Source organism: Chiloscyllium plagiosum, chromosome 23, assembly GCF_004010195.1.
Source record: "Chiloscyllium plagiosum isolate BGI_BamShark_2017 chromosome 23, ASM401019v2, whole genome shotgun sequence".
Lineage (NCBI taxonomy): Eukaryota > Metazoa > Chordata > Chondrichthyes > Orectolobiformes > Hemiscylliidae > Chiloscyllium > Chiloscyllium plagiosum.
Genome location: NC_057732.1, coordinates 47,688,210 through 47,712,301, shown reverse-complemented (window position 1 = coordinate 47,712,301; position 24,092 = coordinate 47,688,210). Strand labels below are relative to the sequence as shown.

Below are 24,092 nucleotides of genomic sequence, written 5' to 3'. Positions count from 1 at the left end.
TTTCAATTAATTTCATTTTTCCATTATTTCACTTCTAAGAATTTTGCAAGGCCCAAAAAATGGAGGCCTTGCATACATATCAGATCTAGCTGCATGCAAGGATGTGAGAGTCGATGTGCTCATAGATAATAGCACCCAGAATAAAATAATTTTCTCGAGATTAGTCCATGTGCTCATTGTATGAGCAGCTTATGATGGCTGCACAAGGTTAGGTAAAATAATCAAATAATGCAGCATTTCAACAGATACGCTGTGTGTGTGTTTGTGTGTGTATGTGTGTGTGTGTTTGTCTCTGCACGTGTGCATCTGTGCAAGTGTTACAGCAGAATGAAGAACGGTGAGGTAAGATGTGGACTTTTATTTTTGCTCATTCTTGAAATATTTCATAACGAGAGGTAATATTGCCAATGATTTTTGTGCCATGTTCATTGTAATGTCAGTCGAAGAAATTCTCACCTTCCTAAAATTTCGATGTGCCTCATAATGCAAGATTTGATGCAGCCATAACAATAATTTGCTGTAAGTTCCTTATTACTGGTACTTCACTCAATGTGTTACTCCAAATTCGATTATGCAGAATTATATTTCCGCCATTTTTATTTTTAAATGTTGATTTAATTCTTTGAGAAACCATTTCTGCTCTGTCCGAGAGATAGAAGTGGTTCTACATCTTAGCGGTTGGCATGGATTGTTAAACTTTATCAGCACTTGTTAGAGCCGAACAATAAATTGTCTCCAGTTGTTCATGCTGACAAAGGGTTTGGAGACATAAGGCATAACCTAACAATGAGGAACTTAGGTGTAAAAGGATGTTGAAAGGAAAGATATTTCAGACGTGGGTAGGAGTTGAAGTAAATTGAGGCAAACTCATATGGACAGATTCAGTAAAATAAATATGTTTTTAAAGAATGAGGTAATTAGGCAATTTGGTGAGAAGGTGGGTAGATCGGTTGAGCAATATGACGAGAAGGTGTGTAGGTGGGTAGAACAATTGAAAAGGGCAGTCTGCAAGGTCAAGTGATTTTTTTCTTACCTTCAGAAGTGTCCTGTTTCCTGATCCATCTGAAAAAATGCAGTAAGGGTTTGGAAGTTCTGATAGGACATAATGGCAAATGGATTCTCAGATTTACCGACTGCCTTATAGGATATTTGCAAATTAAACTTGGAAGTTGTTGGGATCTCCGTGTGGGTGGTCCAAGGAAATGCTTGCGTAAAGTATCACAATGTACTTTATTGATGAAGTCAATATTTGTACCCCAGGAAAACAAAGTGTGGAAATTAAACAATGTAACACACATCTGGTGAAATAGTACAATTTTTTTTTTTTTTCTCAAACCATATGTAGTATTTCCACATCTCTGCCTCATCTTTAGTTAATGCAGCAACATTCATTCAGCTGCCTACTTTAAAGTCAACTAGCGTCAGTCTGAAACAGGATGCGGGTGTTATATGATTTACAGTTGCATTTTTTAAAAGATGCAGAGCTGAAAATCATTTTAAATTAAACACTGAATTGTGTTCACAATTTTCAACATTCTTAACAACTACATTGTCCTCCTGCAGAATGACGAGAAAGTGAGGGCTGCAGATGCTGGAGATCAGAGTCAAAGTGTATAGTGCTGGAACAGCACAGCAGGTCAGGCAGCATCCGAGGAGCAGGAGAGTTGATGTTTCGAGCATGATGAAGAGCTTCCTGATGAAGAGCTTATGCTCGAAAAGTCGACTGTCCTGCTGCTTGGATGCTGCCTGACCAGCTGTGCTTTTCCAGCACCATACTCTTCGAATTCTGCAGAATGAGTTGAGACAGCAAAATAGAGCAACTCCTTTCTCGTATACACCAAAAAAGAATTAAGATAATGTTCATGCTCAGAGACTCCATCATCAAATTTTTGAATATTGGACAATGCTGTGAAAAACATGTATTTTAACAGGACTATAATAAAACACATTTTTTGACTTTCAGCAGTACACTTCCTCCTCGCTTTAAATTTTTTTTCCCAGAAGTGTTTCAGTCATCTTCCCATGTTTTATTATTACTTACCTTTCACTGTTTAGTTGAGATATTATCTAAAGGATCCGAGTTTGATTTTGTCATCACTGCCCTATCAAAGGTAACAATTTTTTTGTTAAATTAGGCAGAAGATTAATTCTATACAAAGCAAGCATTGCTTTCTTTTAAAGTCTGCCATTTGAAGGATTTTGATTCTGGCTTTATTTATGACTATGCATTTTTTTTAAATTAACACATGAGCTGCTATGTAATGTAACTGGTCTTCATGTTTTGTGTGCCTGAATGTGATAAGGTTTTGGCTTTCTGTAACATTCTCTGACCATAGGGCAGTAGCTGTGGAAGGAATGATGTTTATTTGCACAAGCTGTCATATTTATGAGTTCAGCTAATTCTACAAAAAAAAACCCAAAATGATAACAGCTGCTTCCAACACGACCATCGTCATTTAAAAAAAATAATTTCACGCAGGTGTTTGTTGAAATGAACATTATAAGCTTTTGATAATGTAGTTTCTTTTTTTCTATATTAAACCTTATCTAATTGTATGCAGTCAGTGATTCGTGATGTATAGTTTCCATATTATGTTTTGTGTTTTGTATGTTAAGCGAGAGATGTAAAAGATAAAAACCTGGGATTATTTTTCTTTTCACAAAATAACAACTTCTGAATGAAATAAATGTCAAAATAATTGAACCCAACATGCAGACAAAGAGGCAATCACACAAATAGTTGAGGGGCAACAGTCCAAGAGTTAAAAATTGAAAATGTCCTTAACCAGATAACAGTATATAATACTCAGCATAATGTACAAATTCGACCTACACAAATCCAGAGTTTGATTCAAAAACCGAAAATTAGAGGTGACTCAAATTTAAATGAAACTCTTTTGAAATAATGAAGAAAGACAGTAAAATTAATCTCATTGTAACAAAATAAATCATTTTAAAATTGTACAAAGATTGTTCCACATGTATGGTTGCTAAATTGCCAAGAAATTATAAACATTACAACATTTTTTCATTGATTTTATAAATGACTGCTTTCATGATTGCTGTATCCAATTTGAATAATACACTTTCAAATGACAAAGAAAACAGAAGTACTATAGAGTATAAAGTTCTCATTATATAATAGTCTAAAGAGAAAGAATAGCTGCAGTCCAACCACTCCCTGAGGTTTATTTAATAACAATAATTAGCAAAATTTGCAGCATATGTCTTTCTGCTGATTATGCAATTTATATAATTTTACGCCGAGAGTTCTGAGACATGTTTATTTTCTAATTAAAAGGAATAAGAAAACCAAGGTAGGAAAACTTTATGAAACCACCTTTCTCCCATCAGAAAATAGACGTTAGGCATTTTGTTCTCAAAATGAAACAGAAATTTTGAAACTTTGTATACACCGAATTTCTTTTGTGCTCTTATTGTATCCAAATCATGGCATCACACAGGTTCAGAATCAATCTCATCAAAGATGAATACTTAACAATACTTTGCAAATATCACAGGTATAAATATAAAGCTGAGACAAAAATAAGATTGTAGTTTCTTAATATTTTGAGGTAATGACAACTCATTCTGCTTTAGTTTTATTTTTGTTCTTAACAATTTCAGAGTTAATCATTTTGTGTAGTACTCTTGCAGCTGTGCAAAAGATGAGCCAAAAGTTTGCTAATCGATTTATTTAGCACACAGATCAGAATAATGCCAAAGTAAAGCTTTTGCTAAACTGGTAATACATTTATCAGATCAGAACTTAAAATGTATCAGTCTGAAAGAAACTTAGACTTTATTGCTAAATCAGTAGAGTAAGTCACTCCCAATCTCCTGGAATCAGCCTTGTTGCATAAAATTGCACCATCTTTTGCAACATATTCAGTTTCATTGAGCAAAACAAAATGTCCCAGACCTAATAATTAATGAGGCAGTCTGATTGAAGGATGGAATATTATACAATTAACTATCCGGCTTCTCAAACCCAATATTACAGGCAAACTACTTTAAGCCAGCAGTGGGAAACCATGATATATTTTAAAAACTGGATCAAACTTTATTTTCAATCTGCAGGTTGTGAGGAGTGATTCCGTTTTTGCTTGGTTTGAATTTCAAAGGTGAATGGTCGGATGGGTTTTGCCATAAGTTATGGCACAGACAGTAGTGGCCCACCCTCCGAACCAGGAGCTCTGGGCTTGAATCCCACTCCTGGAGGTGGTAGCAATGAAGGTGTGATCAGAACTTGGCCAGATAGGTTGATTATTGATCTGTAAATCCTTCCCATACCCCAATCATAGGTAGCAAGAGAAACAGAATCTCCAGGGCAGCCCTGCTTGATTGGAAATGATACTTATCAAACTCCAGCCTCTGATCACAGGTTGACAACTTGTTCCAGGAAAAATTGCCACGTAAGCAGACATAGCACAGGCTTTGTCTGCCTCATGTATCACTGGACAAAGGAAAGTCTACTTGTCCAATAATGGAGAAAGTGGAGGCTGGCTTTCATATCTGAAGTAGTGATACATTTGGAAAGTTCATTAACCATTACATTTTTCAGATAACTCCCTCTTTGAAACTGTGGTCCACCGTGCATTATGTCAGTAGCTCGTTTGATTTTGCCAGACACTATAATCTTTGATACATTCCCAACTCCAGTTTCCCCCTTTGCCTCATTCAGATGTCCATTTTTCATGAGTTAAAAGACTACAAAACCTCCAAAATGGGGAAGTAATGGCCTAGTGGTATTATCGCTAGGACAGTTAATCCAGAAACCTGACTGAAATTCTGGGGATCTGGGTTTGAATCCTGCCACAGCAGATTTGAATTCAACAAAAAAAATCTGGAATTAAGAGTCTAATGATGACCATGAATCGATTGTTGGAAAAAAAAACTCATCTGGTTCACTAATGCCCTTCAGGGCAGGAAACTGCCATCTTTACCTGCTCTGGTCTACATGTGACTTCAGACCCCTAGCAATGTGGTTGACTCTTAATTGTCCTCTTAAGCATGGGCAGTAAATGTTGCCTAATCAGTAATGCCCTCACCCTGTGTATGAATTTTAAAAATAACCTAGATGGTGAGTTCTAGCAACTTGCTATTCAGCTGCAGGAGCTATCATAAGTGTCCTTGTTTGATGTCTGGCAGAGGTCACTGGACTCTGATTAAAAGTGGAATTCTGTCCCCTGACTCCACCACCAAATTAAAGTTTCCTAATCATTTATTTGGTGTGAGTGCTAATCCAGAGGGTCCAATCCAGTGCCTCTTGGGTCATGGGATAGACATGAACACATTAAATGTGCCGGCTTGTGTGGCTGAATTGCCTGTTCTTGTCCCTAGTCCTTATTTCAGTGAACCAAAGAAACAGTTAAAATTAAAAGTAGACCAGCATCTGCAGTTGTTTTTTGTCTCTAACAGTTAAAATTGACTCACAAAATGTACTTGAATGTCGCCCATTATTCTTATCTAAACTCACTAATGATTACTTATGCGTCACACATGCATTTCTTTTTTGCCTGCAAAGGTGCTGCAAACAACCAAAAGTAACACTTGTAACAAATTTATGAAAGGTTATTTAAGTGATTCAGAAATACCATAACCCATTGTGACATACATTGGGTGCGAACCAGTCATTTGGTTTTAAAATCTGTTGACCAGATGAAAAGGTTTCTGAGGAAGCCACCAGACCTTTTTCTGTGTAAATTTGGGGGAAGACATTTTCATCAAGACTTTGCATGAACCACTTGGGGTTTCCAAGCCCCTATTTCAAATCCAGCTGACTGAACATTGCAACCTCTCTCATGTTATAGAAAGACAGGAAAAACGCAGTGCCTCTCCTTCCCACTGTCTTGTTCCTCTGTGGTTTGTGAAGATAAACAATCTAATCTATGGCACATTTATATTTAGAATCAGCAGGTGGGAGCTTAGAATGATCTTTTGTCTTAATTTTCCAGTGTTTGACGGCCTGTCTTTTCAGCAGTGCTTTCTGCGGCCTGTATAACCAACTAAATGGAACATCTTTTATACGTCCAGGATTTGACTTCATTTCAAGCCAGCTCCCTCACAAAGATTTCTTTAATTGACTGTTGCCAAGTAATACTTTTCTTGGCCTCTTCCTTTAAGAGCCCAGATTGAGATGTATTTGATTAATAACTAATGAACACAAACTTATCATAGTGTTTCTAATTTTACATAAAGTGCCATCATTCTTACATACTGTTCAAAGCTCCATCATTTGGAATAACACATGTCCTCACAGTAAATAAACAATAAGTTGAGATAAAGCATCAGAGCTCTTCTGACATTTGCTCAATTGTACAGGTTGGGTACTCTTTGTACGTCCAAAAATGATAAAGACCTAAAAATCCAAGACCTAAAAACCAGCTCTGAGGAAGGGTCACTCGACCCGAAACGTTAACTCTGATTTCTCTCTACAGTTGCTGCCAGACCTGCTGAACTTCTCCAACAATTTATTCTAGTTTCTTAAAACTAAAGGCCTTTTGAAAGTTGACCTGAATGGACCCAAGCAGACCAGACCCGTGGATATGCTGAGATCAGATCCTTCGGAGAAAACTTTGCTTGGCCCAAACATATCTGAATGAACCTGAAAGCAACGTTTATTTCCAAAGGGCCTAGCGGAAAGTGTCTACAGGTCTGTTTAAGCTCTTTGTAAAAAAAAAGTTGATTTTCAGGTCCATTCAAATCTGTTCTGTTAAGTAAAGATTTTTTCCAAAGCATTCAAACAGGCACAAAAACCAAAAATATTATTTATCTAAAAAAACAGCTGAGAGGGGCTTTTGAGGTTTTCAATAAAATTGATATAAAATTCTCCTGTGTTTGAGGAATACATTTGTACCGATACACAAGCTGTCTTGCTGTGCTCATGTGACCTCTACCTCTTGCTTTCATTATACAGTTTGTGGCAGCCATTAAATACATCACTGGCGATTTGATGTCAGATGTATGAAACTGAGATTGATCTAATTTTCAGAGCTAATTACTGCATGTTTTAAAAAAACCCACAAATTAACATACAGCAATCTGCAACTTGGAAGTTAATAAGATTAGTCAGAATAGAGGAGAATTTTCCATTCCGTGCTCCTATGAAAGGAAAAATGAGACAGAATTGGATCTTTCTTCTTACTAGACAGGAAAATAGTTATGAAACAGCTGCAGAAAGAAATAAAGAGACTGCATTAAAAAAAAAGTAGCAAACCTGTTAATGCTAAAGTAGTGTAATAAACTGCATCAGACTCAAAAGCTTACTCAGGCGCAGAGATTATAGACAGGAAAGGTTTCGAAGAAATGTTCTAAGTCCTCTATAAGTGTTATTAATGAATAATGTACATTCTACATCAGAACTGAAGTGAAGGGTGAGGATATTGATAAGGACATGACCACACTAACTCATCAAGCTGAATCCTGTGTGTTTGGACAGATTTCATCAGTGATAAAATTAACTCAGACATATAAGAAATCCCCATCAGAACATGTCTGCTCAGAGAGGAGAAACTGACTCTCAAGGAAGTTATCAGTACGTGCAGAGGTTTCAGAGTTTGTTGACCATTAACTAGAGTGTATTAATGGAGAACAGACAAAGCTTAGCAGTGTACGAGAGACATTCTAAGGCTGAATGAGAACAACATATTGAAAGTGAGGGAGAAATATTTGTTGAAGAGCCATCCGAAAGATCAAGGCCAGAGCAATGGACATAAATATTGCAGAGGATATTGCATCAATGAAAAGGGAGTGTATCCAATGATGGGAAGCAATGGTCTAACTACAAGTAGCACAATCACTTTGCACACAAGGCAAGACTATAACGATAATGCTGGAGAAATTACAAATGATGATTCTGAGAAATCACACCATACTACAGGTTGGCACCATAAGGTTTAAAGGTGATGAATATTTTGTGGCTGTTAGAATGATTACTGGAGAAGGAAAGCAAATGTGAAGTACTAGATAGATAATGAGTGTTTTGGAAAATATGATTTTCACAGATGTGCATGAAGTGACTCAAGATGGTTACCTAAAAATGAGACCTTTCATGGGTATGATTGAGGCCATATGATGCAATGATACTTATCCCAAGAGGGCACATGAAGGCTGGAAACCAAATACAAAGGGAAAAATGAAGATCTGGAGCTCCAAGCAGGAGGTGATAAGCAAAATCAATTAAAGCAATTCTGAAGCTTGGCATTGGAACTCTATACACACACCAGAAGAAATTTGTAATGTTTCACAGCCTGCAAAACTGCCAAATAGATCTTTGAAAACAACCACCTTGGATATCTTCTGGGAAAAAATGAGGACTGCAGATGCTGGAGATCAGAGTGAAGAGTGTGGTGCTGGAAAGTCACAGCAGGTTAGACAGCATCCGAGGAGCAGGAGAATCAACATTTCGGGCATAATTCCTGAGGAAGGGCTTATGCCCAAAAAGTCAATTCTCCTGCTCCTTGGATGCTGCCTGGCCTGCTGTGCTTTTCCAGCATCACACTCTCGGCTTGGATATCCTCTGGTCAACATCATCTTGCAGTAGGTAAGAGTGTCAGATTGACTCAGCAGCTGACAACAAGAGTTCCAGCAGCCCTCGAATCAGCTTGAAAGATAAGTTTGAAGAACTGGAAAAGAAGCAGAGAATCAAGAAAATGGCAGTTCCTCATGACTGGATTGGCACTGAAAAAGACAATCATGGGAAATGAAGGGCATGCATAAAAACAAAGGATCTCAAAAAAAGCCTTGACAATCTCACCACTCCAAAAACAACATTGATAAAATGCTGCTTCAGTTTACCAAGATAAAAATCATCAGTACCCTCAATGTGAGGAATGACTATTAGCAAGTGAAACTGAATGAAAACAATAGTTTCCTAACTACTGTCTGGAGACCATTCAAGATTACTGTACTTGGTAAGTCCACTGCTCCAGAGCAATATCAAGGCAGACAGCACCAGATGCAGTGGAGATAATGATGGAAAATCTGTTCATTTATGGATGTGGAGGTTTAATGGGAGACAAAATTGTCCAGCATGTTTGGAATCTGGTGTAACTACTAGAGAGCTTACCAGCTTCACCTAAAGTTGAACACAGAAAACATGCAACCGAAAATATCTGAAGCCAAGTAAATACATCATGTACTGACAGAGAAAAGGAGTTTATCTAAATCCTGAGAAGGTGGCAATTAGAGCACAAATGCAACAAGCAGCAGGTCTAAAAGCGATGCACAATTTGTTTGATTCTTGTAAAGTTCTTGCCTCAACAAAAAAAAACTACAGATGTTGGAAAAATTCAGCAGGTCTGGCAATATCCGTGGAGAGAAAGCAGAGTTAACGGTTCGGGTTCAGTGAGCCTTCTTCAGAACTTCAGGAAGTTCTTGCTTAATTTGTAATTGGAGTGTGAACATTTATGTGAGTTCACTTTTACAGATCCACGGCAATTCTTAAGCACAGAACACGAAACAGCCTTCACTCAAAGCAAAGCACTAACAGCAACAGCTCCAGCATGCTTTGGAGGTCATCACTCCAGGAAAGGTATTGAATCTTAAAGGCAAGTTCTGATCAAGCACTCACCAACGGAACAGGGAAGGAACACCACCCCAAGAACAAGCAGGTCCTAGTCAACTTGCACACACATCATTAAAAGAATTGAAAACAGCAGGGACAAAAGATGAAATGCCTGTGCAGAGACTGATGAAACTGGGACCGACTGACTTAGGGAGAGGGACAAGGAGGGTGGAGGTGAGGGCTTGATGAAAAGGGGGGGTCAGAAGGAAGAAAAGGTACTGCCTTCTTCTGGGGGTGACTGCAATGGGCAAATTGACCCCTCCAAAGAGAGAACACCTCTCTTGCGGCACTTAGAAATACTTTAAAAGAAACTGCTTCCCATTGCACATATGTAACTCAATTAATTTTTATTTATTGATTTAAGCATGTAAGTGGGCTATAAGTCTGGCACCCATCCATCCTCTGTATTATGGGAGTGAGCTTGGAGGTGGTGGGAAGGTGATGGACAGTGTGCTGGGCCCCTGGCCAATTTTACCTGAACCCCCTCCACCATCTTTTCACCCCCAGATCTGTGGCCATGTCTTCAGTCCCCAGTTTCTGTTTTCTTTGAGATGTTGCTGAAACGTGTCACCATCGGCAACACCCGATGGCTCCTTTGTCTTGGGACATAATCCTGTCCCAAAGGGTCACGTGACTCAAAACATTGACTCTGCACAGATGCTGCCAGATCTAATGAGTTTCTCCAGCAATTTCTGTTTCTGTCTCCGATCCTTTTTCTATTGTTGGCTACACATCGATAAAATATTTTGGAATGAATTTCTTCCTTTAGATTCGATTGAGGAATGCTGTTGTTGTTGTACTCCCTCAAATTTGTAATTGTTAAGGTGAGCTGCTTGGAATTCTGAAGTCCAGGAATTTTAGACCATGTTTAATAAAGTTTTACACTGAGCACATCTTTACTTATTGCATTTTAAGTTGTTTTGGCTGCATTCTAAATTTGAATCCATGATTATATTGCTGGAAGGGTACATACGATTTGGAACATGACAGCGATGGTGTTAGTGGTGAGCAGGGGACTTTTTATGGGGTTCCCCATATCAGCTGGCAAAAGTTCCATGGAAAACCTCAATGTAAAATGTCTGGCAAGTTGCCACTATGAGGCATTGATCAAGGCTTCTCGACGGTCAGTGCTGTATTAATGAACTAGGTTGACTATTTCCCCATAGTCTGACTGCCCATTCTCCCAAGGTATATACACTACATCCAGATCACATCATGATTTGGACAAAATCTAGACCTTTGCGCCTAGATTCACTATTTTATTTCAATGCTAAGACCCTGGAGATTTACTAAGATGAGAAGTTTTAATGTTGAAACGAACTGCTTCTGACAGAAAGGAAGGTTAAGAGGAATTGCAATTACAAAATAATTTCAGCCAGTAAAACTATTTGCATTGTTGAACCAGTATCTGTATGACATCAATTTAAAACTATGACCCAGAATCAAACGCTGGGAGAAATCATTTTGCCCAGAAGGTTGTTAAAGAAATATGACACCTTACCAGAAACAATCTTGAAAATAGAATTTTGTGACCGTTTAAAGGAAGTGGATATGTAATTGCAAAAAACAAAAACATATAAGTGCAGTGGGGAGAGTTCATGGAACTGGCACTGACTTGTTTCAGATTGTCACACTGACTCACTGGACCAAATAACTTGCATTAATGTGACATATGGGAACACAAAGATTTTAGGAGCAGCACATCTTCATTGTGTCCAGGTATTCTAAAACTGTTACAGTGTAAAGGGAGGCCATTCAGCCCAACATATCTGAACTAGTTCTTTCAGCATTTTGGCTTTTTGTTAAATCTTGCCTTTTCTCCGGGGTTACCACATTTTGTTTTTATCTAAATAATCACGCAATGCCCTCGATTTAGTATCTGTCATACTTTCAGCCAGTGCATGACAGACCTGAATTAATCAGTGTGTGAATTTTATTTCTCACCTTCGAAGCAACTTTTTCACTTCTTTTGCAAAACGCTTCGCTTTTGAGAAGAACAAAGGAGGTAGCACACCTAACAGCACTGAATCTCTTTTGATTCTCGATCCTGTTATCACTAGAACCAGTTTCTCCCTATCAAATCCACGCAGGCCCTCGTGATGTTAAAAACATCAAGTATCCCCTCGGCCTTCTCCTCTCCAAAGAAAACATCTCCAACCTATTCTCAAACCTAAAGTCTGTCATATACCATATCCGTATATACCAGCCTTCATGACAGATCAATCACACTTACCCACTTCTCACCAATATCCTCAGTATCCTCTCTCACCAGATGAAGAGCAATATGAATACATACTTTTATAGGATCTTTAGTGAAATAGGACAGCTGGATTTTATCAACATTGCTTTGAGTCAAACTTTATTCAATTACTATTGTGTGTAAGGAAAAAATCAAATTAGAATTTGCTCAGGCTATTATCACATTACATGGGCTGTTTCCTGATTCTCTCCTGTGCTCAGCTTTCTTTATCACTCATTCAGCTTCTCTTCTGTCCAGGCCAACCCGCTTATTATCAATAATCCCATTGTTTTGCCTAACCTTTCTTATCTCTCTTTGGGCGCTGTCATTACCTATCTGCTCACCCCTCCAGCACTCCTGACTGCCAACCCCCTCAAAAGCATAATTACCACGTTTTCCGAGCTACTATCAGTTCCGAAGAAGAGTCAAAACATTAACGTTGCTTTCTCTCCACAGATGCTGAGTTTCTCCAGCAATTTCTGTTTTTGCGTCAGATCGTCAGCATCCGCAGTTCTTTATCTTATTATAGAACTTGATAATAATTTCTCACTAGATGGAAATGTGTTGCTGGAAAAGCGCAGCAGGTCAGGCAGCATCTAGGGAACAGGAGAATCGACGTTTCGGGCATTAGCCCTTCTTCAGGAATCCTGAAGAAGGGCTAATGCCCGAAACGTCGAGTCTCCTGTTCCCTAGATGCTGCCTGACCTGCTGCGCTTTTCCAGCAACACATTTCCATCTCTGATCTCCAGCATCTGCAGACCTCACTTTCTCCTCAATAATTTCTCACTATCCCACTAAGATAGCCATGGAAGGGTGTGGCATGAAAGGAGGCCATTTAGCCCACTTTAACTTCTATCCCTTAGCTAGTAGACATGAAAACCACCACTTTGACAACGTAATCGTTTTTATCTTTCTCAAATATTTATTTTCATATGCAAAGTTTAAAAGCCAAATTTATCGAAACTGTGGTGTTTGTGTGAATCTGGCTGTGCATTGTTGGTATGTGGTGGCATTGAAGCCCTACATTATGAAGCAAAGCTTTTGTTGATGTTCGCTTTTGAGAAGAACCAAGGAGGTAGCACACTTAACATCACTGAATCTCTTCAAAGCACCCATAGACTCCACCTTTTACCTCCCAAAAAGAATGAAGTTCTTTTGATACATTGGGCAGGTGGTTGGCTGAGTATTTTACTTATAAGCACAGCATGAATTGGGTGATACTGAGTTAGCTTCCCATTATACACTTTAATACAAATGGTCATGGTGTATAATGGGCAGCTTATTCATCTTTGACCACACACTGAAAGAGAAGTCGATGTTCGAAGAAATCTCAGTTTGATAAAGATAGATTTCTTACTTCACTTTACGAGGAATTCAAGTGAAAGAAAAATATTGATACATTTTGGATATGGGCCCAATGCAGGCAAGTAGTACTAGTTCAGTTTAGGAAAATTGGTTGGCATAGATGAGTTGGACCGAAGCGTCTGTTCCATGCTGTATAACTCAACATTGCAAATCACAAGTTGTTTGAATTCAAATTAAGCAAGTTCCCTTGGAATGAATCACTGTGGTACATTCATTGATGATGAATTTCAAGCTATTTTTAAATGACTCTACTTTGTTGTGATACAAAATGTCCTGAGTGTAAATTCTTGATTATTGGGATGGCTCAGTGGTTTGCACTGCTGCCTCAAAGTATCAGGGACCTGGGATCAATTCCAGTCTTGGGTGACTATCTATGTGGAGTTTGCATATTCTCCCTGTGTCTGTGAGGTTTCCTCCAGTTTCCTTCTACAGTCCAAAGATGTCACAAGGAATTAAGGGCTTCGGGGAGAATGCAGGTAAGTGGAGTTGAAATGCCCATCAGCCATGATTGAATGGCGGAGTGGACTCCATGAGCCAAATGGCCTTACTTCAGCTCCTATGTCTTATGGTCTTATGGTCTTATGTGCAGGTGAGGTGGATTGGCCATGTTAATGTCCTGAGATTTACAGGTTAGGTACATTAGCCGTGGTAGGTGTAGGGATGGTGGGGTGGGATGCTCTTCAGAGGGTCACTGCGGACTTGATGGGTCAAATGACCTCTATTTGCACTGTCAAGGATTTGGTAATTAGGAAAATACTTAGTGGAACAGCTATGGGTTACAATAGTCATTACCTTTAACCAAGATCTTAGTTATATCACATTTGCTTAAATTGGTTGGAAAAAAAATGAGAAGGATGGATCTTTAATATTCTAGCTGTGAGACCAAAACTGACCATAGTTGAGCTGTTGACAAAAATATTCAGAGAAGTTGCTATGTGATTAATGTGAATAATATAAAATTTAGCACAGGTGGTGAGTAGGTAATTATCTGAGAAAGGAAGACTTGGATTTATATACAAAAAGCCTCTTATAATAATCAACTGCCCCACTCTTGAAACTTAGCCACTATTGCAATGTGGGAACATAATAAAGACTAGATATTTTATTCTAATAATGCTTGCTTGAGGGATAAGTAACGCACGAGGTGACAGGAGAATTCCTTGGCTCTTCTTCAAAATTGGACTGTGCAATCTTTTATACTGCTTCCCCAACCCAAGAGGGCTTTTAGTTTAATGTCTCATCTTACAATAGCACCTCCAACAATGCAACACTCCTTCAGGACTGCATTGTGGTGACAACCTTAATTTTGGACTCAAGTCTTGGAGTGCAACTTGAACTTGCAGAACTCCAACTCAGAGGTAACAGCATTATCAACTGGCCCACAGTCGTAATTGAGGCCATGAGAGTGGAACAAAAGAAGAGTATGCTCTCCAACTGACCATGCAATGCCCGGCCTGAAATGTTTGATGATGTCCAGAATCGGAAAATGTAACATTGCCCTGCAATAATCCCGTTCACCTTCACAATCAACTGCTCATTGAAACATAAAACAAAGGCCAGGGCTAACCAACTGCACAAGCTCAGGCAGAACAGATGCAAACTCATTGTTTTTAACAAGTGCCAATATAGGCCAGAGAGAAGGGGCAGAAAGCAAAAACATTGAAAAAAAACCCTCAATTCACATTTGAAAACCTTTTAAGTTCATAGTTTACGTTGAGTCACTCTTGTGAAAAGAAAGCCAGATAAAGACAAAAGCGCCAGCTGATTTGGCAGAGTAATCTGCAATCTGAAATATCTGATTATAAAATGTGATGTCTACCAATTTAATCAACGCACCTATAACTTGTCACAAATCTCAGTCGAAACACAGTCAAGTGTGGTGGATCAGCTGAATTCCCTCAGCAGTACCTTTTTGACGCTGAAGTGTACAAAGGTAAATTAGCCCTAGCTAACCCATTATGATATAATCCTGAGGCAGTACTTATTTTACTTCATGCCAGTATTCACTAAAATATTGTTACTGTCTAATAGTGTGGTGGCATTAAGAAATGCAACAGAAATTGGCAGACCTGAATTGAAATTAGAAAATGCTGGGGATACCACAGAAACACAGTAATGGCGGGGACGAGAAATACAAGGTAAAATATTTGCAGGGCAACTGTCAAACAAAACTGTTGAGGCATTGCATCCAAAACATTAATCTGTTTGTCATTGTAAAGGCTGATTGACCTGTGTTTGCAGATTCTTGGCTCATTTTAATATTATCATTTGTGCTCATAGGTTAGGAATGGCAGTGTTCTTCACACACTTGTGACTGTATTTTGACAGATGTATGAAATGCCACTTTCATTAAGGAAATTAAGGAAAAAAGCATTGTTTGGATGCAGTTACATTAATTCAATGATTATTTTCTAATACCTACATAGTAATTTCAGGGTTTTACATTTATTTAAAGTTCACGAACATTGTGCAATATAGCAATTCAATGTCTTGTTCTTTTTAGGTCAAATAATAGACATTATCAGTAACCTCAGACCAGAAAGCTACAGGATTTTCTGTTGTACAGTGAGGGTACTATCATTGGTGTGTAGGAATGAAGTGCATATCTCAGTTCAAAAACAAGGTATTTCTTGATAAACTGATGTGCACCTTATGGGTAGATACTTCTCAATGCCTCCATTTTGAAACAAATTTTTTTTCTCATCGAGACCAGATAATGTTTTTGGAGTTATTGATGAAGTGGTTTATCCTCCCCGTCATTTCTTTAATTAACAAGAAGCATTAATGTGACATTTGAGTAAACACTAACAAACGCACCACAGCGTTAATTAGAACCATGTGCAAAATGTCGAGCAGTGCACTCATAAAACAAGCTGGCCGCGCAAAACTGGAAATAAGATAACGATCATGCATCTGATACAACAAGCGATACAGTTGCTCAGATATCGATCACATCACAGGTTTTTTTGTTTACTCTGAGCCGAGTTCAAAATATATGCCCATCTTAAATTTTTATGGCATAATGCAACTCAGAACTTATTAACTCTTCATGCATAAATTTCAATTCTACATGTGCTTTTTAGACTATATGAAGAATGATAAGATACAGCTAAACAGTTAAATGCTTCATTTTATTATTGCAGCAAAGTGCAGCACAGTGGCACAGTGGTTAGCACTGCTGCCTCACAGCACCAGTAGACCTGGGTTCAATTCCCACCTCAGGCGACTGACTGTGTGGAGTTTGCACATTCTCCCCGTGTCTGTGTGGGTTTGCTCTAGTTTCCTCCCACAGTCCAAGGTTGGGTGGGTTGTGGGTTAATGTGGACTTGTTGGGCCGAAGGGCCTGTTTCTACACTCTAATGTTTCTTGTTCTGCTCAATGGTACAATTCTTTTCTAAACCAAGTAAATATGTTTTAAATTTGTTTTTGCTTTGTTAAATGAGTTGAACATTTATCAGAAAATCACTGCAAACCATGGTAACAGTGAACAGTAGAAGTCAATATTAAATTTGCTGCAACATAATTACAGAAGGCAGCCATTTTAACCAATTGTCTTTGTTCAGTGGCCCGCTCTCTATCAGATGAGAATTTTGATCCATTGGGCTTGAGCTATAGTTAATTTCATGCCAGAGCTTTATGCTGATCCAATGTAGGGGGGCGGGGGGGAGGGGGAAGGGAGGATCAAAAGCAGGAAATACTGGAAGTCCTCACTACATTGTAGAGAGAGAAAAACAATTAGCTTTCAGCTTGAAGACTACATCAAAAAAGCAGGCCATGAGACTTGAAGAGTAGCTCCACCATATTTTGTTTTTATTTCAGATTTCTTAAATCTGTAGTATTTTGCTTTTTAAAAATTGATTATAATTTCTATACTAAATTATCTTTTCAAATGCTAATTTACTTTCTTTTAACAATGAAATGGATTCATTTTGAAGCTTGTGATAATACGTCTATTTTCCTATAATTCTTTCGGTGAAAATATTTCTCCTCCTGCCACAGTACCTGCACTACTTACACCCAAGCATTAATCTTAATTTTATAATAATATCTTAATAATCTTTCACTGTTTAGATCCTTTTACTTTATCTCATTAATGTTATTTGAATTTTCAAATACCTTATAAAAATGTCCTTGAAGCACTGATAATAACCAAAAATAGTGGAGAGTGGAACTTAATAGTGAAGTGACATTATTCAGTTTTCATTTAGATGTTATTTTCTGAGTCACGCATTCTTTATATGTCGTTAAGCTCCATTATTACACTTTGGGATTGCCTTTTATTAATCAAACAGAGAAAATAATGAACTGAAGTCTGTTTTCTTAATTGACTTGCTGACACGTCTCTAATTGTCTTTTTCAGTTCCAAAATGAGAATCCATTTGAAAATTCATAGAAATCAGACTCTTATTTCTGCTTGTTGGTTTACTTGTATTACTCATTTTCAAAAAAATGTGTTGTCTTGCAATGAAAAATAAGTGTAACATTTTGTTGCTTTCCAAAGAATTGTATCAGGGTTTCTTGAAAATGCATGCATTATTTGTCATTTATTTGCACAAGTGGTTGACTTGAGAACGTTGCACTGGAACTATTTCCATTAACACAGCACCATATATCTTATTGGTTACTGCACCTTTAACTCAAACTTCCCAGGTGTAGCTGACAGAAACAGGATAAATTCACTGTGGTTATGCTCAATGTGCCAAACTTCACCTGAGAGACACAAATTGGCATTTTGTCCTAGAAAGTGGACAAAGCCATTAATCAGCTCCATTGATTGCTGGTACCTCAGAGGGAAACACTCTTCTTTCACGCTCCAAAGAGTGTGGTTTTTAGTATCACACCAGTAACCTATTTGCTAACTTTAGACTGACATTCTGGTAAAGTGGGGCAAAAAGTGTGGTGCTGGAAAAGCACAGCTGGTCATGCAGCATCCGAGGAGAAGGAAAGTCAACATTTCAATCATGAGCTCTTCATCAGGAGTTCTTCTGCTCCTCAAATTTTGCCTGACCAGTTATGCTTTTCCAGCACCACACTTTTTGACTCTAATCTCCAGCATCTGCAGTCCTCACTTTCTCCCATTCTGGTAAAGTGATAACAAATGCAGCGCTGTTGTCTTATGGCCGAGATGTTCTCTCAAATGCACTCAAAATATCTGTCACTATTTGTAGAACTTAGCTGTGTTGCAAATTGGCTGCTTTTTTTAAACTTTAGAGCAATGACTATATTTTAAACATAGAATCCCTACAGTGTGGAAGCAGGCCTTTCAGCTCATCAAGTCCACACTGACCCTCCAAAGAGCGTCCTACCCAAACCCACCCCCTCTACCCTATCCCTGCAACCCTGCATTTCTCATGGCTAATCCACCTAATCTGCACATTACTGGACACAATGGGCAATTTAGCATGGACAATCCACCCTCACATGCACACCTTTAGGACCTGCTTATGTTTATTTGGTTGTGATGAGCTTTGGTGTCATCTTATTTTGTGAAAAATGCTATATAAATTCAAATCTTTCTCTTGCTGTCTAATCCTCAGTCAGTTCTGCTGTCAAGTGAAACTTGCTGAATCTACTGTAGAAAATTCTCACATCTAACATGATAATTAGATTGTGAGGGCAAATTCGAGGATGACACTCCAACATAGTCCTGAGGAAATGCTGAATACATGGTAATATTAAACTGAGTTTGCACCTGACCAATCTTAAAGCTTAATTGGTTGAAAAGTCAGCACCTTATGTCTGAACTCTCCTGAATGCCAGATTCCTCAAGCCCTACTGAAGGAGAGACTTCGAATAGTCACAAATCCTTTTATTAACATTGTTGTGCACAAAATGGCAGCCATATTTATCTGTTCTTCATCATTGCCATTCAAAGTTGGTGAATTCTTTTTAATATGAATCACTTCAAAACCAGACAAACCACTTCACAAGGAGTTTTCCATTTTCTATCTGGGCTGCACATTACTAAAAAGTCGTGTAAAGGATAACAGATAGATTTGGAATCGCCTTACTTTGTGAAAAATGCTACATAAATTCAAATCCTACTCTTGTCTTGCTGTCCAATTCTCAGTCAGTTCTTCTGTCAAGTGAAACTTACTGAATTTACTGTAGAAAGTTCTCACTTCTAACATGTTAATTAGATGAGCCGCAATAGGTGTCTACAGTGAATGTTCAGGTTTGAGCAAGAGGAATGACTTACACTGGGGGAAATTACAACAATCCTTGCAGATTTTAGGACTCCCGATAAAGGGGAGGTGGCGGGGGGGAGGTGGGGGTGGGTGGTCAGTGTGTCCAATTCATGAAAGGGTTGGAAAAACTGTGGAGTGCGGATGATTGCAGATTGGTTCATCTCAGGAAAGCATGCATCAGACGCAGGTATCAGTGACTACAGACTCTCCACAATTTCATGCAATATCGAATGAATACTTCAACATGCTTTGGTCTTGCTATCTTGGATTTCCATCAGCAAATGTTATATATCTGATGAATCTTCCTGATATTACCACATTCTGAGATAACCATGTAGTTATACTGAAGAAAAATAGCATAAATTGATGCTGCATTAAATTCTGGGGTGTTGTTTCCTCTGGGTTATTTTTAGAACACTGGTTAACACCTTGTTAAAGTTATCTTGGTTCTACTCTAATGTAGCCATTAACCTATTCAAACAAAATATACTATAGATTATATATTTAATAAGAACACAGTCAGTTCAGAAAAAAGCAAACCCTTAGATTTTTTTTCCTTTCATACCTTCATATTCCAAATGTCCAATAAGAGTTTTCTTTCATATTATGGCCTTGTTTTACGTAAATGTTGATGCAATTAGCACAGAATCGCCTTGCTAGGTTATTACATTTTTCCACAAGCCATTTGGAAATATGAGTATACAGGGAGAATATTATATTATTGAGGAATATTTTAAATGCACAGCTGAGAAGGAATTTTATTTCTTGTTGGCCAGTTCTCATTTGTCTTGGATGACAAAGAATTTACAAGGAATAGTCATTGGCTGTTCAGCCCAACTGGTCTATTCCATTGTTAATGCTGCTTGCTAATCATCACCCATTCTACATAATTTAATTCTCTCTTCTGTTCCTTTCTGCCTCATGTCTGTATCTAGCTTGCCTTTCAAGGCATCTGCATTATTCAGCACAACAAGTCCAAGCATTGGAAAGTTCCACCTTCTCACGACTTCTACATTGAGAGATTTCTCCTGAATTCATAGTTGGATGCATTAGTGGCGTTCTTATGTGCATGACACTCCAGAATGGTTGTCTTCCACAAGTGAAAACAATGTCCAGCCTTTAAAAAGTACTTCATCATTTGAAGAAACTGTGTAAAGTCACTCCTCAACTAAAGAGACTATGCATCAGCCATTCCTAATAACCTTTCAGTTCTGGTCACTACCAAAGAATTGGCCCAAATATGAAAATACTGTTTGATGTAGCCTTTATTTATGGAGTTGTGACAGATCCTTTTCCATAAGTGATGCTTGGCTGCATAGCAAGATTACATTTCACAATGACTTCACATGTTACTCATTCAAAGACTATGGATTACCCAAATGAGGTTTCTTCCTCATCCCAAATGTTTCAGAGGGCAGTAAAGAGTCAACCACATTGCTATGGGTCTGGAGTTGCATTAGGTCAGATAAGGACATGAGTGAAACAGATACTTTTTTTTTAATAATCCATCGAAATCATTAGACTCTTATTTAAAGATTTTTATTGGATTCAAATTTTACCATCTGTCTTTGCAGGATTTGCACCAAGTCCTAGAACATTATCTTGGTCTCTGGGTTAAACATCTAGCAATAGTACAATGTGACTATTAGTTCTTTTGCTAGCTTGTTGGTTTGAAATGTTTCATCTTTCAAAGCACTGAACTGCTAATCACAAAACGTTCGACTTCAGAACCTGGTTTCCGCAGAAGTTTTGCAAACTGCAGAAAATGCATTGTTATTTACATTAAAACAAAGCAACAAAACATTATCTTGTCTATATTGCCCTTTCACAATGACCTATTTAAGCGGCAGTTGATTATCTAAGAGCAAATCTATCTGTTATCCCTTACATGACTTTTTAGTAATGTGCAGACAGATAGAAAATGGAAGACTCCTTCTATGAAGTGATTTGTTTGGTTTTGAAGTGATTCATATTCAAAAAAAAAGAAATCACAAACTTTGAATGGCAATGATAAAGAACAGATAAATATGGCCACCATTTTGTGCACGACAATGTTAGTAAAACGATTTATGACTATTTGAAGTCTCTCCTTCAGTAGGGGAATCTGGCATTCAGGAAGTGCTGACTTTTCAATCAATTAAGCTTTAAGATTGGTCAGGTGTAAACTCAGTTTAATATTACCATCTATTCAACATTTCCTCAGGACTATGTTGGACTGTCATACTCGAATATACACTCACAAAACTAAAGTGAGCTTTAAGAGTTCACAATTTAATTATCGTGATTAGGACCTGATTTCAACTCCTTGTGAGTTACCAGGTTTTCAGAAAGTTACAATCAGGCCCAACCAGTGTTTAGAAAAGAGAACCAAATTTGCAAAAGGGTTCATGTGTTCATGCAACTCTCTAAAGAAAATAAACTTCAATCTACCGTGATAATTTATATTTATTTAACATCATTCAGAATATAATGTGCTAATCTCTAATATGGTCTGAGGAAATGCCTGAGACCAAGTGGAATGTGGGAACGGTTGATGGATATATTATTTAAGGCTTAGTGGGGTTTGAATTAGTTGTGTATATATGGGAAGGGAATAACCAGATCAAGTTGAGTTTGGTGGAGTGTTTCCAACTGAAATAAAGCTCTCAATAAACGTGTGGACTTGAGTTCTGTTTAACTACAGTTATCTTTAGGAGTACAACAACACCTGCTAAGGTGTTTCACAGAACAATTATCAAAAAATAGCAAAAAATGGTAACATCAATGACAAAGGCGAGTTAATCAGGGCATTTTCAAATGATTGAGCTAACGATAAGATGTTTGTGTCAGAGTCGGGTAGGGAAATTTCTCTGTAAACCCCTATGAGTGAATTATCAATCTGATTTGTTATTGTTAGCTTATACTAAGGTAATCACACTTGTTTCAATTGTGTAGGCTTGAGACACCTTCGTACAAATTAGAAAAGCAAGTTTCGATGAGTTACATTTCTACTGACAACAAAAGCCTACATTTTAATGGTATGGCAATAGAAAGTGCTTGAGGAGCTCAGCAGATCTGACAGTATCTATAGAGGGAGAAACCAAGTGAACATTTCAAGTTGGATATGATGTTTCTTCAGAACCTGAAGAGCTATTCTGGACTTGAAACATCAATTCTGTGTCTCTCTCCACCAATTCTACCAACCTGCTGAGATCCTCCAGCACTTTCTGTTGTTTTCACAGATCCCCACCATCTACTCTATTTTGCTTTTACATAAATTTTAATGATTTTGTACTGGAAATTCATGCCTTTAATTGCTTAAAATGCCTCACATGCTCTGTAAGACTGGCATGAGACAGCAGATTTAGCATGAAACACATCATATTTTGATTTAATTTCATTTATTATTGTCACATGCACCGAGATACAGTGAAAAAATATTGTTTCTCGTGCTATCCAGACAAGTCATACCATAGATAAGTACATCAGGATAATAGAACAGAATGCAGAATACAGCGTTATAGCTGTAGAGAAGATGCAGAGAAAGATCAACTTTAATGAGAGGTCCATTCATAAGTCTGATATCAGCAGGCAAGAAGCGGTTCTTAAATCTGTTGGTTCATGTTTTCAAATTTCTGTATTTCCTGTCCAACAGAAGAGAGTTGAAGAAAGTATAACCAGGGTGAGAGGGATTTTTGATTATGTTGGCTGCTTTCCCAAGGCAATGGATGGAAGGCTGGTTTTCATGGTGGGCTGGGCTGCATTCACAACTCTCTGTAATTTCTTGTGGTCTTAGACAGGGCATTTATCGTACCAAGCTGTGATGCAGTCGAATAGATGCTTTCTATGGTGCATCTATAAAAACTGGCGAGAGTCATTATGGACATGCCAAATTTCCTTAGCCTCTTGAGAAGCAGAGACATTGATGTGCTTTCTTGACGGTAGTGTCGATGTGGATGGACCAGGACAGATTGTTGGTGATATTTACTCCTAGGAACTTGAAGCTCTCGACCACCTCCTCCTAAGCTCCATTGATACAGACAGGGGCATGTCTTCCACTCCGCTTCCTGAAAACAATCACTAGCTCCTTTGTTTTGCTGACATTGAGAGCGAGATTGTTGTCTTTACACCATGCCACTGAGCTCTTTATCCCTTTCCTGAACAGTCCTGTGCATAAGAAGATGGTCGGAGTGTTTAGGTGACTTTAAAGAGCTTTTAAAGGGGTGGGGGGAGAGAGAGAGAGAAATGCCAGAACATAGGACACAAACTGATGGAGTGATTAATATTAAGGAAGTGTGAGGTCAGGTTTTGAGGAGCACACAGATCTTGGAGATTTGTAAGGTGAGAAACAGATTGTAGCTTTAATTTGTTCTCAGACTGTGACATATGAAATGAATCCATTCAGTCCTTCAAACCTGCTCCACCATTCACTAAGATCATGGTCAGTCTAATTCATATTCCTGCACACTCCTAATACCTTTCATCTCTTATACCACCTCCACCACACGCGCACGTGCACACACACACGCATGCACTCTCTCTCTCACACATGCACTCACTCTCACACACACACGCGCACCCGCGCACACACACGCATGCGCACACACACACTCTCTCTCTCACACGCACTCACTCTCCCACACACACACGCACGCGCGCACGCACTCTCTCTCACACACACTCACTCTCACACACACACATGTACGCACTCTCTCTCTCACACACACACTCACTCTCACACACACACGCGCAC

The 24,092-nt window shown here is 38.4% G+C and overlaps 1 long non-coding RNA gene across 1 annotated transcript in view; it reads left to right on the top strand.

Annotated features, from left to right (window-relative positions):
• The first annotated feature begins 248 nt into the window (after positions 1-248).
• Positions 249-24,092, top strand: part of LOC122561516 — a 45,926-nt gene continuing 22,082 nt past the window's right edge. Inside the window, exon 1 of the long non-coding RNA XR_006315028.1 lies at positions 249-342. This is a non-coding gene — a long non-coding RNA (uncharacterized LOC122561516). The remainder of the gene's footprint in view (positions 343-24,092) is intronic.